Raw genomic sequence first — 13,025 nt, forward strand, 5'->3', positions numbered from 1 at the left:
CAGGGCAAACCCCCAAATCAGTGCAGGCTGGGGAGCGAAGGGATTGAGAGCAGCCCTGCAGAGGAGGATTTTGGGGTGCTGGTGGATGAAAAACTGGACATGAGCCAACAGTGTGCACTTGCAGCCCAGAAAGCCAACATCATCCTGGGCTTCATCAAAAAAACTGTGGCCAGCAGGCTGAGGTAGGTGATTCTCCTCCTCTTTTTGGCTCTAATGAGATTCTGCGTGGAGTAGCATGTCCAGCTCTGGGGTCCTCAGCACAGAAAGGACTTGGACCTGTTGAATTGGGTCCAGAGGAGGGCAATGAAGATGATTAGAAGGATGGAACACCATCCTAGGAAAGGCTGAGAGCGTTGGGGTTGTTCAGCCTGGAAGCATTACTGTGGCCTTTGGTACCTAAAGGGAACTTAGAAGAAGGATTGAGGAACAAGTTTTTAGTAGAGCCTGTTGCAATAGTATAAGTAAAGGAGAGTAGATTCAGACTAGGTATAAAGAAGAATTTTTTTACCATGAGGGTGGTTGAAACATTAACAGGTTGCCCAGAGAGGTGGTGGATGCCTGATTCCTGGAAATAAACATTGGAAGTTTTAGATGGTCCATTGGACGATTGGAAGGTCTAATGGAAACACTGGATGGGGCTCTGAGCAACCTGATCTAGTTGAAGATGTTACTTGCAGGGGAACTGGAATTAGATGACCTTTAGAGCTTCCTTCCAACCCAAACCATTCTATGGCAGATTACAGATACTGACCAAAATTTTAAATGGGAAACTTACACCACCCTTAAAGGCTATTTGGGGCATCCTGCTTTGCTACCTTTGTGCGTGAATTGCAGATGAACCTGAGTGCTATGGTTGATGAGCAGCAGTGAGCAGGGAGAATTAGTTTCTGCATATTTCTAAACACTAGCAAGTGAAACCTGTTGGAGCTGGTCCTTTGAAGCGGAATGGTTTCGATTGGCTTCCATGCCTGTCACTTTCAGGTTTTTTTGGCATGGAAGATTTTTGGAGCTTTTATAAGAAGAACGGCAACTTGAGTGTCAGTGGAATCAGCAGAGTGCCCTGTTGAGTGCTTCCTGCAGTGGTGAGAGAGTGGTTTTGGGATAAATGGCAAAATGGCAGATGTACCGTCCTTTTTAATTCTGTTTTAACACACTGATATGTGAAGTCTTTAATATGTTTCTGCTTCTTATTTACAATTCAAGAGCAAACTTCACCTTGGTGAATCACAGAAACATACTCCCATCCCATTCCCCAATGAACAGTACTTTCCCACCCAAGAAGCATCTGTTGAGAAAGTGAAAATATGGAATGGAAAGAGGGATACAGAAGTCAAAGGAAGACCTCTATATTGTCAAAAAGAGCTGAGAAGATCTCTTAACATTTTTGGAAGAGAGAACTGATACAGTGGGAAGAGAGCAAGTGCCAAGTAAAATAACTAAACTTCTCTAGTCTGCTGTTCCAAGGTAATGTTACTGGAGAGGTCTCGTTTCCCCTTCATGCATGGTAGCACCAGCAGCATTTCTGAGGGATATGAAAGCTTAGTAGTAATGTCATATTACAGGTCCATAGTAAGGGTCACACTTGGGGATTGACAGCAGTATGCAAGACAGTGTTTGGACTTTCCCCTCTTCAATATCCTGATCCAGTTTTTACCAGAAGGAAAGATTGTGAATTCTATTATTAATGGTTGTTTAAGCTCTGAAATATTCTGAGTGTTTTTTTTGTGTTGGTGACTGAGCTATGATTTGCCAAACCTGATGTAACAATAACCTTCTGGGTATCAGCTCGAGCAGTGCTTGAGCAGAAAGTTTGAAAAGTTTACCAGGCTAATCTGTTAAACACAATGGATAATGAACTCAGACTAAAGCATGACCTGTGCTCAAAATGGCTATGAGTATATGTGGGTTTTTGTTTGACATTTGCAGTTGTGAAATGGGCTGGCTGTGTGGTGGATTAACTTGTGCAATAGGGAGTGATGCTAAGCTTAGATTTCACTTAGCAGTGCAAAGCTTTATTCTTGGAGTTTGCACTGATGTTTGGTTCCAGGTCAAATACTGGGAGGAGGCAACTTGTAGAACAGTGCAGTTCTGGACCAGCTGCTCACTAAAATTGGTGGAGGCCTGCTTTCTCTACACCCCCCCCCCCCAAACTATGAACCCAAACAAAAATCCCCAAACTCAACCCACATAACAACAACCATAAAGCCCCAACAAAAACAGCTCCCTCCCCTTCCCTTCTTTTTTTTCCCATCCAGTCTTAGAGATGAGCTCAATTTTCTTCCAGACATGGCCTTTGAACTTTGGTCCTTCAAACACTGCACTTCTTCCCTCTCCCTATAGTTTCCATCATGTCAATTGTACCAGAATCAGGAAAAATGCCTGCCTCACTTTATGTTCATCTAGACAGGTCTTTCCAGTTTTGTCCACTCTCATATAGTTAAGTAATATGAATAGTTTAACTTGCTCTACTTTGCTGTGAAATATAAACAATGAGCCTGGAGATCAGCTTATCCAAGCATGCTCATATTTAGGAAAACTTACCTTTATGTAGAATGACTGTGACACAACTAGATTGTGCAAAAACATATGAATACTGTTCAAAATCTTGAGAGATTCAGTATGATGTGAACCTGTGTAGGTTGTAAAAAAAGGAAATATGAGTGCCTGTAATGTCACACAGAGGCAGAAAGTGACATCTCATGTCCAAAGCCTGATCGGATGGAAGGGAGTATGCTTAAGTCTTCCAGCACCTGGAAATCCTTGTAAGTTTTATTTCTTTGTGTGGAATCATCTCTGGACAACCATTCTTGACCCTTTTCTGTGCCTTCCTCAGCTGTTGGAGTAATTAGTATTTTATGATTGTTGATTTATGTGACAGCAGTATCTCTCTAGGATAACAGTTTCATTTAATTTACTGTCCTAGTCTGACTTGGAGTAGGGACAAATGTCTCTTAACAGGATTTAATCAGCTCAAGCAGCATTAAAAGTCAGTCAAGGACATATCAATTGGATAAAATCTCAGTGTACTTATTAATATACTGGCAACTTCAGTGGTTATAATACTCTAAAGGTAGATGCATTATTTGCATTATATTAGCAAAAAAAGAAAGCTAGTCAGTGCAGTTGGTTTGTTAGTGAATTGCTGCTGGTCGTTGCATGAGAAGTTGCAGGATTCTCCCTTATCTCTTTAATGGGATTAAGAGCAGTGCAGAAATATTCAAGCCCTGGTCCTGAGTTTGTTCAATATGCAGCCCTGGCAGAATGCAGTCCAAGGTCCCTTAACTAGTGACAGCCATTGCTCCAGATCAGTTTGGAAGCAGTGCAGGAATGGGTGGTGCCCAGCTGGGTATGCCGTGTGGCAGTGTGGGCAAGCAGCAGCCAAACTGCATCTGGAATAGGACACTTCAAGCCCTATACAGTTGGATGGGTGACTGGTGAAATGCTGGACTGTAAAGGAATAGGTAAGGTATCTCATTTGATGCTACAGGGGAAACAACTCAACTTATTCTGGGTTTTCAAGTGAGAGATACCCAGTAATAGTGAACTGCTGCACAAATGCTTTGTACCAACAATCTGGTGATGTGCCATTAGTACTCCTTTGTTAGGTCTTATTTTCTTACCTTTAGAAGGGCTCATGAAAACTGCAGTGTGAGAAATATAGATGAGTAGTAAGGGCTTGTGTTCATTATGTGCTTATCTGCTTGGATAAGCTGTGTAACTGGCTCAGTGTCTATTGTCTTGTTTTAGGTACCTCATGTACAGGCTGTTTCTCTTGAAGGGTTTGTGGCAGAAACTATTACTAGTCTAAAGGTGTGATTTTACTGGAGGAAGAGGGATCAGGAGCGTGTTCTTACGACCTGAGAGATTTCTGAGGCATATATATGACTGCATGTTTGTTGTGTAAGTGCACTTTCACAGACATTTCACACTATGCTCAGATAAGCCAAGAGCAAAAATGTTAATAGGATTTCTACACAGCTTGCTTCTTGCAGTTCCTTGTGTTCCGGAAATTGGTGTTACGCAGTTACACTTGTTTGACAGCACCAGTCTAAATTTAAACTTAGTTAGTCAAGGCCCAAGATGGGAAAACAGTATCAACCTGGTGCCTGTCATCATGTCATCAGATGAGCGAAAAGCTCATCTTTGACTTGGCTAGCTGATAAGGTGCCAGGCCAGAGCAGGAGTGCAGTTAAGCCATGCAACCAGTAACTTGTGTGTGGAAGCTCTGGCAAAAAATAAGGATGTTTTTACAGATTTGCAGTTTGCATGAAAGTGATGTGACTGCAAGGAGCTGTAAGACTTGAGAAATTAGAAAAGTTTGTGCTTCTTGGGAGGCACCACTTAAAAGTAACTGGTGTCCTAGGAACTTGAGCATGGCCACTTCTGTTTGGCAAGAGTGTGTGCAATAAGGGATGCATTCAGCTGTAAGTTTTCAAACAAATTTCCAGATTTTAATATACATTTATCAGAAGGGCATAATTCTTGTCCAAATTCCAGTAAGCTTAAAGGTGAGTTTGAGGACAAAAAGGGTAAGTTAGAAGCTCAAGGTTGTCTTCACTGTGATTGCTTACTTGAAATGGCTCCAGTGTGGTACCAAGTACCTTGACTTCTGATAAATTGTTTAGATGTTTCAAGCCAGCTGATGCCATGAGCCTAGACAAGGGCAAGGTAGCCCAATGAGGGGATTAGGCAGGAAAAAAAGAAGATTAAGTGTCCAAAGAACCTGGCAAAAGGTTAGTTGACAGGTTTCTGTGTGAAGGCTGCCACTGAGCAGTGTGACTCCCAGTGGGTGTATGTGTAACAATAGAAGTCAAAATTATGCTTCCAGTAAGTCTCACCAAATCTGCAGTGAGGCTGTCAGGGGTGGAAGTATCTGAATAGTGCCTGCATTTAGAAAATTGGTTGGGATCCTATGAGAATGCAGGCAGGTAGCTGTTTCCTTCATTATGGTAGGGAGATTGGGAATTACGCCAACTGGAGATGGCTGTTTTGACAAGATGGAGCTTTCCATACTTGTCTTCTGATGGTAAAATTAGCAGTGCATTTATGAAGTGTCACTCCTGTTGGTGTTACATGTTCATTCTTTGTGGAAGCCCACCTGGAGATTACTGTCCTCTGACTATTTTGGAGCTAGCTATGCAACTGTGCTAAAAATTACTGTGTCCTTAGCACAGAAGTGACTCTCCCAGTGCTTTTCAAGGGTAAGCTGACATCTCTAGATGAACTGACATGTTTGGAAGCTTTTGTGTCAGTTTTTTTCTGGACTGAGGAGTTTTGCTAGGGGAACCTGAGAGCAAGTGCTAGGGGAAGTTGGTGGAGGAAAGGAAACTGCACTGGAGTGGATGCAGAATAAATTGAAGAGTCTGAGAAGGGAATTCAAAGACTTCACTTGATCTGGTTTCCTTGGGCTCTGTTTAATTGATAAAGGGTAAGAAGAGGAGAGGCTTCTGCTATCAGGCAGCTTTAACATAGTAACACTGATAGCTAAATTGTCTACTTAAAGTTTTTCTTTGTGTACAAGAGTGAACTCTTCCTGCTGCAGAAGCATACATTCACTTCCCTCCTGGGGAAAGGGGGTCAGGGGGAAGTGAATGGCTTTCATATTTGCCAAGAGCTTCTTCTGTGTCTGGAATCAATGTCAGGCTCAGGACGTTGCTTGCTCATTCATTTTGTGAGCAAAATGTAAGTTTGCCCTTCTTATGCAAATGATGGACTTCTTTCTCCTCCCAGAATCTAGAAACCTTTTTCTTGCAGACTCCTAACTGAAGTCAAAAGAGTCTTTAGTGCAGCAAATGCTTTTGCTTTCCTTGTCAGCCATCATAATACTCCCATAGGCTGGGGAGATGTGTGGAAGTGCAAGTCTCCTGGGAAGTCTTTGTCCATACCTCAGATTAGAAACATGGGAGAAAATGGAACTTAATTCTGTCAGCAGGTAGGTATTTGCAAACTTACTTCACAAAGTGAAGTGCTGGCCACAAACCTCCCTTGAGGCAGGGTGCCAGGACCCCTTGTGTTTCTGAAGAGGAGAGGTCCTTGGAAGATCTTTGGAGCATCTGCATGAGCAGCCTATGACTTTGTACGGCCATTGTGTTAATCACAGGATATTTATGGTAGGTAGTGACCTCTGGAGACCATGTGGTTCAACCCCTCTGCTCAAGCAAGGCCACCTGGAGCTGGTTCCCCAGGACCATACCATAGAATAGTTTGGATTGGAAGGGACCTTAAAGCTCAACTAGTTCCAACACCTCAGCCATGGGCAGGGATGCCACCCACTAGATCATGTTGTTTAGGGCTCATCTAACCTGACCTCAAACACTTCAGGGATGGGGCATCCAGCACTTCTGGGCAAGCTGTTCCGGTGCCTCACAGTAAAGAAATTCTTACTAATGTCTGCTCTAAATTTCTCCTCTTCTAGTTTGAAACTGTTTCCTCTTGTCCTACTACTACCTACCTGTGTAAAAAGTTGATCTTCCTCTTTAGGTGCTGGAGGTCTGCAATGAGGTCTCCCCAGAGCCTTCTCTGCTCCAGGCTGAACAACCTCATCTTTCTCAGCCTGTCTTCATAGGAGAGGTGTTCCAGCCCTCTGATCATCTTTGGGGCCCTTCTCTGGACCTGCTCTAACAGGCCAACATCTTTCTTTGCTGAGGATCCCAGAGCTGAGTGCAGTACTCCAGGGGGATCTCGCGAGGACAGAGTAGAGGAGGAGAATCTCCTCTCTTGACATGCTGGCCACCCTCCTTTTGATGCAGCCCAGGATGTGTTTGGCTTTCTGGGCTAGGAGCACACACTGGTGGCTCATGTCCAGCCTCTCGTCCACCAGCACTCCTCAGGTCCTTCTTCTCATGGTCTGTACTCATAAGCGAGGTTACCCTGACCCAGGTGCAGCACCTTGCACTTGGACTTGCTGAACTTCTTGATGTTCTTGTGGGCCCACTTCTCAAGTTTGTCCAGGTCCCTTTGGATGGCATCCCTTCCTTTGTTATGTCAACCACACCACTCAGTTTCATGTCACTGCAAACTTGCTGAGGCTGCACTCGATCACACTATCTACATCGCTGATAAAGGTATTAAAGAGCAGTGGTCTCTTAATATCCATGTCCATGGACCATGTCCAGATGGCTTTTGAATATCTCTAAGGATATATTTTGTGAAGTACTTGCCCTGGGCCCTATTGCTTGCTTCCAGTTGTGGGTTGCTTATTTGCTTCTGTACCTGTACTTCTGCCCTTGATAGTAAATGATGCAATTTTTGTTCTACACTAAATCCAGGCACAAACTTTGTAATTGCAGGGTGGGAGCTACTGTCTGCCACAACCCTATTTGCTGAAGAGTTGTTTGCTGTTATTATTAAGCTACTGCTAAGACTACAGATGGTGCTTTTCTTGGTGATCATCCTTTTAGATACCACACTGTGTGATTCAGCTTTATGTGTAATCAAACGTGCTTTGTTCTTAAAACCTTGGTATCATTTTCCTGGTGGGACCTGATACTGTGCGGTGGGGGTGGTGAACTTTTCTGGAGCTGCTTTTCAGAAATGGAAGCTCTGGGATGCCATGTTAAAGGGGGAGGTTTTCTTTAAGAGTGCAGAAGAGCAGACTTGTCTTTTGAGAGAGGCTGGGAGTTGCTCCGATCTGACTCATTCAAGTAAAGTTTTAATAAGATTGCAAGGTTACATACCAAAAACTTTGTTTGAAACAATCCCCTTCTGCACCATAGCCTTTTCTTCCCAATCTTTTCCAAGTGTCATCTAACTGCAGCTCAGCACTATTTCTGCAGCTTTTTTGACAGGTTCAGTCTCTTACCAGGGATCCAAGTCTCAAGAGAATGGCAGCATAACTGGATAAGTTGCTGAAGTGAAAAAACTAAATAAAATCCTCTAAAATCTACCTGACAGTGTTTTTTGACTCTGTTAATCTCACTTGGAAATGTTCCTCTATATTTGCAGAGTTTGGTCTGACTTCTCCAAAGCTGATGCAGTGCCCTACCTGATCACTGGTTCTGGTGTGCTGGCTACTGTATCCTTTGGCCTGGACCTTTCCATGGGCTGGGTAACTTTTGACCTGTTATTGCTGGAGCTGACAAATGTGATTGCCTTGACCACTGTTTGAGACACAAATCTTTGTCATAAATCAGGCACTTCTGCCTAACAAAAGTCTTAAAAGTGCTTGAACATCCATAAGTTAATGGAGAATGAGTGCAAATACAGAGAATTTTGTCTGATATGAATGGGTTAAGAGTCTTACTGTGGCATTGGCTTGTCTGTGGCAAAATATGCTGAAGTGTGGATCTACTCCCTCACAAGATTTCAGGAAATTAGTCTAAGTTTATAATTGGATTGAGAGGAGGAGAGAACTGCTGTCTTTGCCAAGATGTGTCAGTCTGAAATACTGTAGACTAAGAGTTTTGTTTAAGAAAAGAGCAATACTGGCAACTTCATGATCCTTATCTTTTAATATTCAGAAATGTTTGTTTTGCAGGGAGATACATCTAAGGAGAATTCTGATCATTACAAGAGGTGGTGGTTGTTGGTGATGGTTTTTTTGTTTGGGTTTTTGTTTGTTTTACTAAGAGTAACTGAAGGCAGCATTTAGGCTTAACATGCTGGAGAAGATATTTCTGTACAAAGAACCATACTGGACAAAGTAGTTGACTCAGGGAGAGTTTGTCCAGAAAAAGCGTGTGGGGAGAGGCTGAAGTAATGAGATTAATATCATGGTGTTGAATTGGACTCTGATAGAAGACAGCAAATGCCTGGCCCCTTAAGTCGCGTTCTCCTGACCGTTACTAACAAGGGCTGGAAAAGCCTGTGCTCACACTGTTCAGCAACTGCTGTAGCTGTGCAGCTCCATTCGTGTCGTGCACCAATCTTGGGGGGGCTGAAGAGGTGTCTACTGTTAAAGGGAGGGGAGAGAGCACAATGTGGAAATGGGAGCATTAATATACGAATTTCAGCATTGCTTGGTGTTTGGGCTTCTGTCCTATTGCTTCATGGCATCTTTCTTAATGCAGTTTTAAGGCCTTGCATCAGGTGCTGAAAGTCTTTACTTGTCTGTAAACTGGTAAGACTTAGAAGATCAAATTGATGCTACAGAACCTAGATTGGCTTAAGGTCTTAAGTAGCTTTGTGGTTCTTAAAATGGCTTATGCCTTATAAAGAAAGCTCAGAGTGAGGAGAGAAGCCTGACTGTTGCTGCCTGATTGGGATCTACCTAAGAAAGATGGGGCTGGTGGAAGACCTGACTGGAAGTATTTGCCCCAGCCACAGTTGCTGGAAGGTTTCCAGTCAGTCTTGCCTATTATCAGACTGCAGAAGGTGAAATTAAAATCAAGTATAGGCTGAGCAGGCAGTTGAATCTTAACAGTCAATCTTGAAATAAGACATTGAATCTTTTTCTCATGCTCTCCAAAGAGCAAGCACCTCTTTCACCTCTTCCCCCTGTTTGTCAGCAAACTCTTCCCCTCATCTTGCCTCATTCTCTTTTGTTTGCTGAATTAAGTGCTGGAGTCATGATAGCTTTGCCAAAAGTACGGGCTGTGGGGCACAAGTTTGGCATATCCATGCATAACCAGGACAGAAACACAGGATGTTCAAGATGGGGAAGGTGCCTACATAACAGCATAACTCAGATTAGGTACAGACCTTGTGGCTTGGTTATTTGGGTAGGTTTGTCTAAAGTATTGTTTGGATCATATCCTAGGGTAGCCTTTGCACTCCTCCAATCCTGAGACAACTAGTGGTAGCCTTTCCATTTTGAATTTAACTCTTTGTATGAAACACTACTGAGAACATAGCTCAGTTTCTTCAAACCCCAGCGATGGTATTCAGTCATACTTGAGCAGGGTTTGGTTTCTCTAGGGAAAAAGGGATACAACTTTTGCATGTATGAACAAACTATTGTTCCCCTAGACCTAAATGTGGGGAAACCAGCATCTCTGCAAGGCTACCATAAACATCTTATCCTTGCTTAGCTACCATTAAAGTAGAAGTGCTTTAATACTATATTGCTGTGCTTAAATTGTTGCTGGAGCCTCGGGCTAAGGTGAAAGCTGTAGCTCTGTGTAGCAGGTGGTATCTGAAGGAAGAAAATGTCTGAGACTAAGCAGGCAAATATCTGGTGTAAAGTGTTTGCTCAAATTTAACATCTTTTCTAGCTATGGAAGGAGTTCCCTCTGTTATGATTCCTGAGGTGTACAATCTGTGCTGACTGTTTATGCGAAATAGTACCTGGGAAAGCTTTAAGCACACTCTCTAACAGGGAGATTACAGCATGATTAATGGTAGGAATTGTGATGGTAATGCTTTGCTGAGGTTTGCCAGCCTTCCTGACATTCGGTTGAACTTGTCAGTAATTGGTTCAAGCATCCTTGCCAGAAGGTTATCTACCTTCATGCCAGTCTCTCAAACAGTGGCCTCTAAAATGGCATAGATGATTTAAGTACTAACCTCTTAGTTATCCCGAGGCATTAAGGGCATGTGAATGCTGGTTCTCGAGTTTTAATCTCTTCCATAGTAAGTAAAACCCCACTGCTACTTGCCTTTAGAGCAGGTGCATCCTTAAGCTTCAGGATTTTTTCAGGTACTGGCTCGCAGCTGGTACCTGCATTAACAACCAAGGTACACAGTAAAACTGAATGTGCAGTGCAGGGCAATGAACAAAGATACTTGAGCATGCACAGTAACTACTCTAAGCCATATAACAGAAGTCTAAACTTCAGTTTCAGCTCTGAAATGTGTCTTGCCCTGGGTAGGCAGGGTCCCCATAGCAGGGTGTAGCTGTACAGCCTCAGTTCCTCCAGTCAGCTGCATGTGCTCTGAATTACTGTGAGGAGGAAGATCCAGGAATATCCAGCAGGATATTTTGGTCATGGGAGGGCCCTTTAGAAAGGCCTCATAATGAAGCGATTTTCATAGTGTAGAGAAATCTCCATCCTGTCATTGCCTGGCTATGTTCAGACTGTTGAGAGCTGCTAAACTGGTCAGAAAGCTTCACACTGCAGAGCTAAACCTTGCTTTCTTGTTCCATGTGGCTGCTGTTTGTCACCCCCATCCTGCTTTGTTTTCTTGGGCCATCACTTTAATTTGGAAAGTCTCTCAGAGATTTATTCCTCCTCCCAATGCACCATGCTGACAGCTGGCAGGACCTGTCTTCAGACTGCCTTTAGCCAGTATAGAGGGAGTGCTACCTCCTTGTTCTGCCCTGAATCTCTGGGTATGCTAAGGATCTACTGGGGAAGAAGCAGATAAACTGTTATGCCTGGCAGAGGAGTACTTGTCTTCCCTGAAGTGGATGAGTTACAGATGACAGCCTAGAAGTTGTCCTACTGCAGTTTTGGAAGGATGGATTGCAGTTCTTTCTCCTTACAGCTGGACTGACTTGTACTTCAGAGTGAAGACCATCAAACTTCCCTAAGTGATGAGGAAGAAGCTTGTTCAGTGAGACAGCTTCCTTCATCACCAGGTAGGATTCGTAGCTGAGAACAAGTGGAGAACAAGTGAGGAGCAACATTCCCATTGACTTGTGCACGTAAGAGCAGGATTCTGACGTTTTTAAGTTGATGAATTTGGGAGGTGCTACAGCAGCCCATCTCTATGTCCACTATAAGCAAGATTAGTCTGAGCAAAGACGGTAATTCGAAGTAAGAAGTTGCTTGCATGGTTCCTCTCTTGCCAATGATCTTAGTGATGTTTCTAAAAACTAGAGATTTCTTGGGTGACTTCAGGGCTTTTGTTCAGGCTCCATATAAGTCAGGGCAAAACCAGAATTCAGCCTCGTATGGAAGCTCATATTTGTAGTTTGGCTTAGAAGAAAGGTTTGACAAATGTACATTCCAGTGGTGGGAATGTCTCTTTGACTGCACTGAAGATGTGTTTGAGAGTTTGGCCCATATACGCTTATGTCTGTAGCAGTAGCAGACCAGGCCAGGCTAGGTCAGTGGTCTGGGACTGACAATCCAGATGTCTCTATGAAACCAACTTTTGCACAATAAAGATGCAGGAAAAGTACCAGATTTTTTTAATGGTAAGGAGTAAAAGTAAGTGCAGGGGATTTCCTGGAAAAGACAGGAATGTAAATGTTGGCTCCAGTAAATGCCTTTGGCCAGGAAATGGTATTCTTGATTGTTAGCAGGGATCAACAGATCTTCATAAGGGTTTTTTCCCCCCTGTAATAGCTACTTGCTGTTGCCATAACCTGCTAGCATTGACTGGTGTTACACTGAGTGATTCTCTGGGATTGGGAAAAAGTCCTAGGAGGTAGCCTCACCTTCTCTCTCTGTGTTGGGAGAGTGAAGGTAGAAACACCCCACTCTTTGTGCCACATCTGATAACTTGTCATTTTGCCTAACCCAGTTAGGCAACTACTCCCTGAGCCTTTTGGACAGAAGGCAGTCCTTGACTGCTGAGTTGTATGAGGGAAAGCTCCAAGCAGAATTGGTAGCTATTTTTATTAGCTTGATTAATAGAGTATATTATTATTATTATTGCAGCCTGTTACAGTTCTCTGCTGCCTTTGGATGCTTTAACCAGAATCTGTGACCAAAGCTTTGACCTTTGTCAGGAGAACTTTGCAGTGCTTCTGGCAGATGCCACAGCCACGTGTCAGAAACATAGAAGGGCCTTATATTTTCTTTTCATTGGGTTTGGAAAATAGCAGAGACCTGTGTTTCAGGCTCCAGCACTCTCATTGTTATGAGCCTGCAGGTAGTCTGCACCAGAAGCCAATGTAGGTCTGCAGCCTAAAGGAACTGTTCTTTAATTAGCTGGAAGGTCTGTTCCTGTGCCTGCTGACTGCAGTGGAAATGGAAAGTTAAAACTTCAGAAAGGGTATTGCTTTGTTCCTGTATGTCCAGGGAATACATTGCCCGGACTTGACTTCAGTATGCTGCAGGGCTCTTTCACTTCTCTGGAATAATGTCTCTGATCAGCTCTCTCTGAATACATCACACTTACAGTGAAGGAAAAGATTAACTTCCATTTCATTATTCTCCTCTGTGTACAGGCTGCAGTGAAGATTCCAGGTGAAGGTA

At 43.3% G+C, this 13,025-nt stretch overlaps 1 protein-coding gene across 2 annotated transcripts in view; it reads left to right on the forward strand.

The window, feature by feature from the left end:
* TPD52 (tumor protein D52) overlaps positions 1-13,025 on the forward strand; it is a 125,553-nt gene that overhangs the window by 10,058 nt on the left and 102,470 nt on the right. Inside the window, exon 1 of one of the 2 annotated variants that reach the window (XM_071554299.1) lies at positions 8,466-8,514. The exons of the other annotated variant lie outside the window; for it this stretch is intronic. The gene's annotated coding sequence lies outside the window, so the exon portion shown is untranslated. Of the gene's footprint in view, positions 1-8,465; positions 8,515-13,025 lie in introns of those variants that run through there. 2 annotated transcript variants of the gene reach the window in all.

The sequence above is a fragment of the Pithys albifrons genome, chromosome 4 (assembly GCF_047495875.1).
Source record: "Pithys albifrons albifrons isolate INPA30051 chromosome 4, PitAlb_v1, whole genome shotgun sequence".
Taxonomy (NCBI): Eukaryota; Metazoa; Chordata; class Aves; order Passeriformes; family Thamnophilidae; genus Pithys; species Pithys albifrons.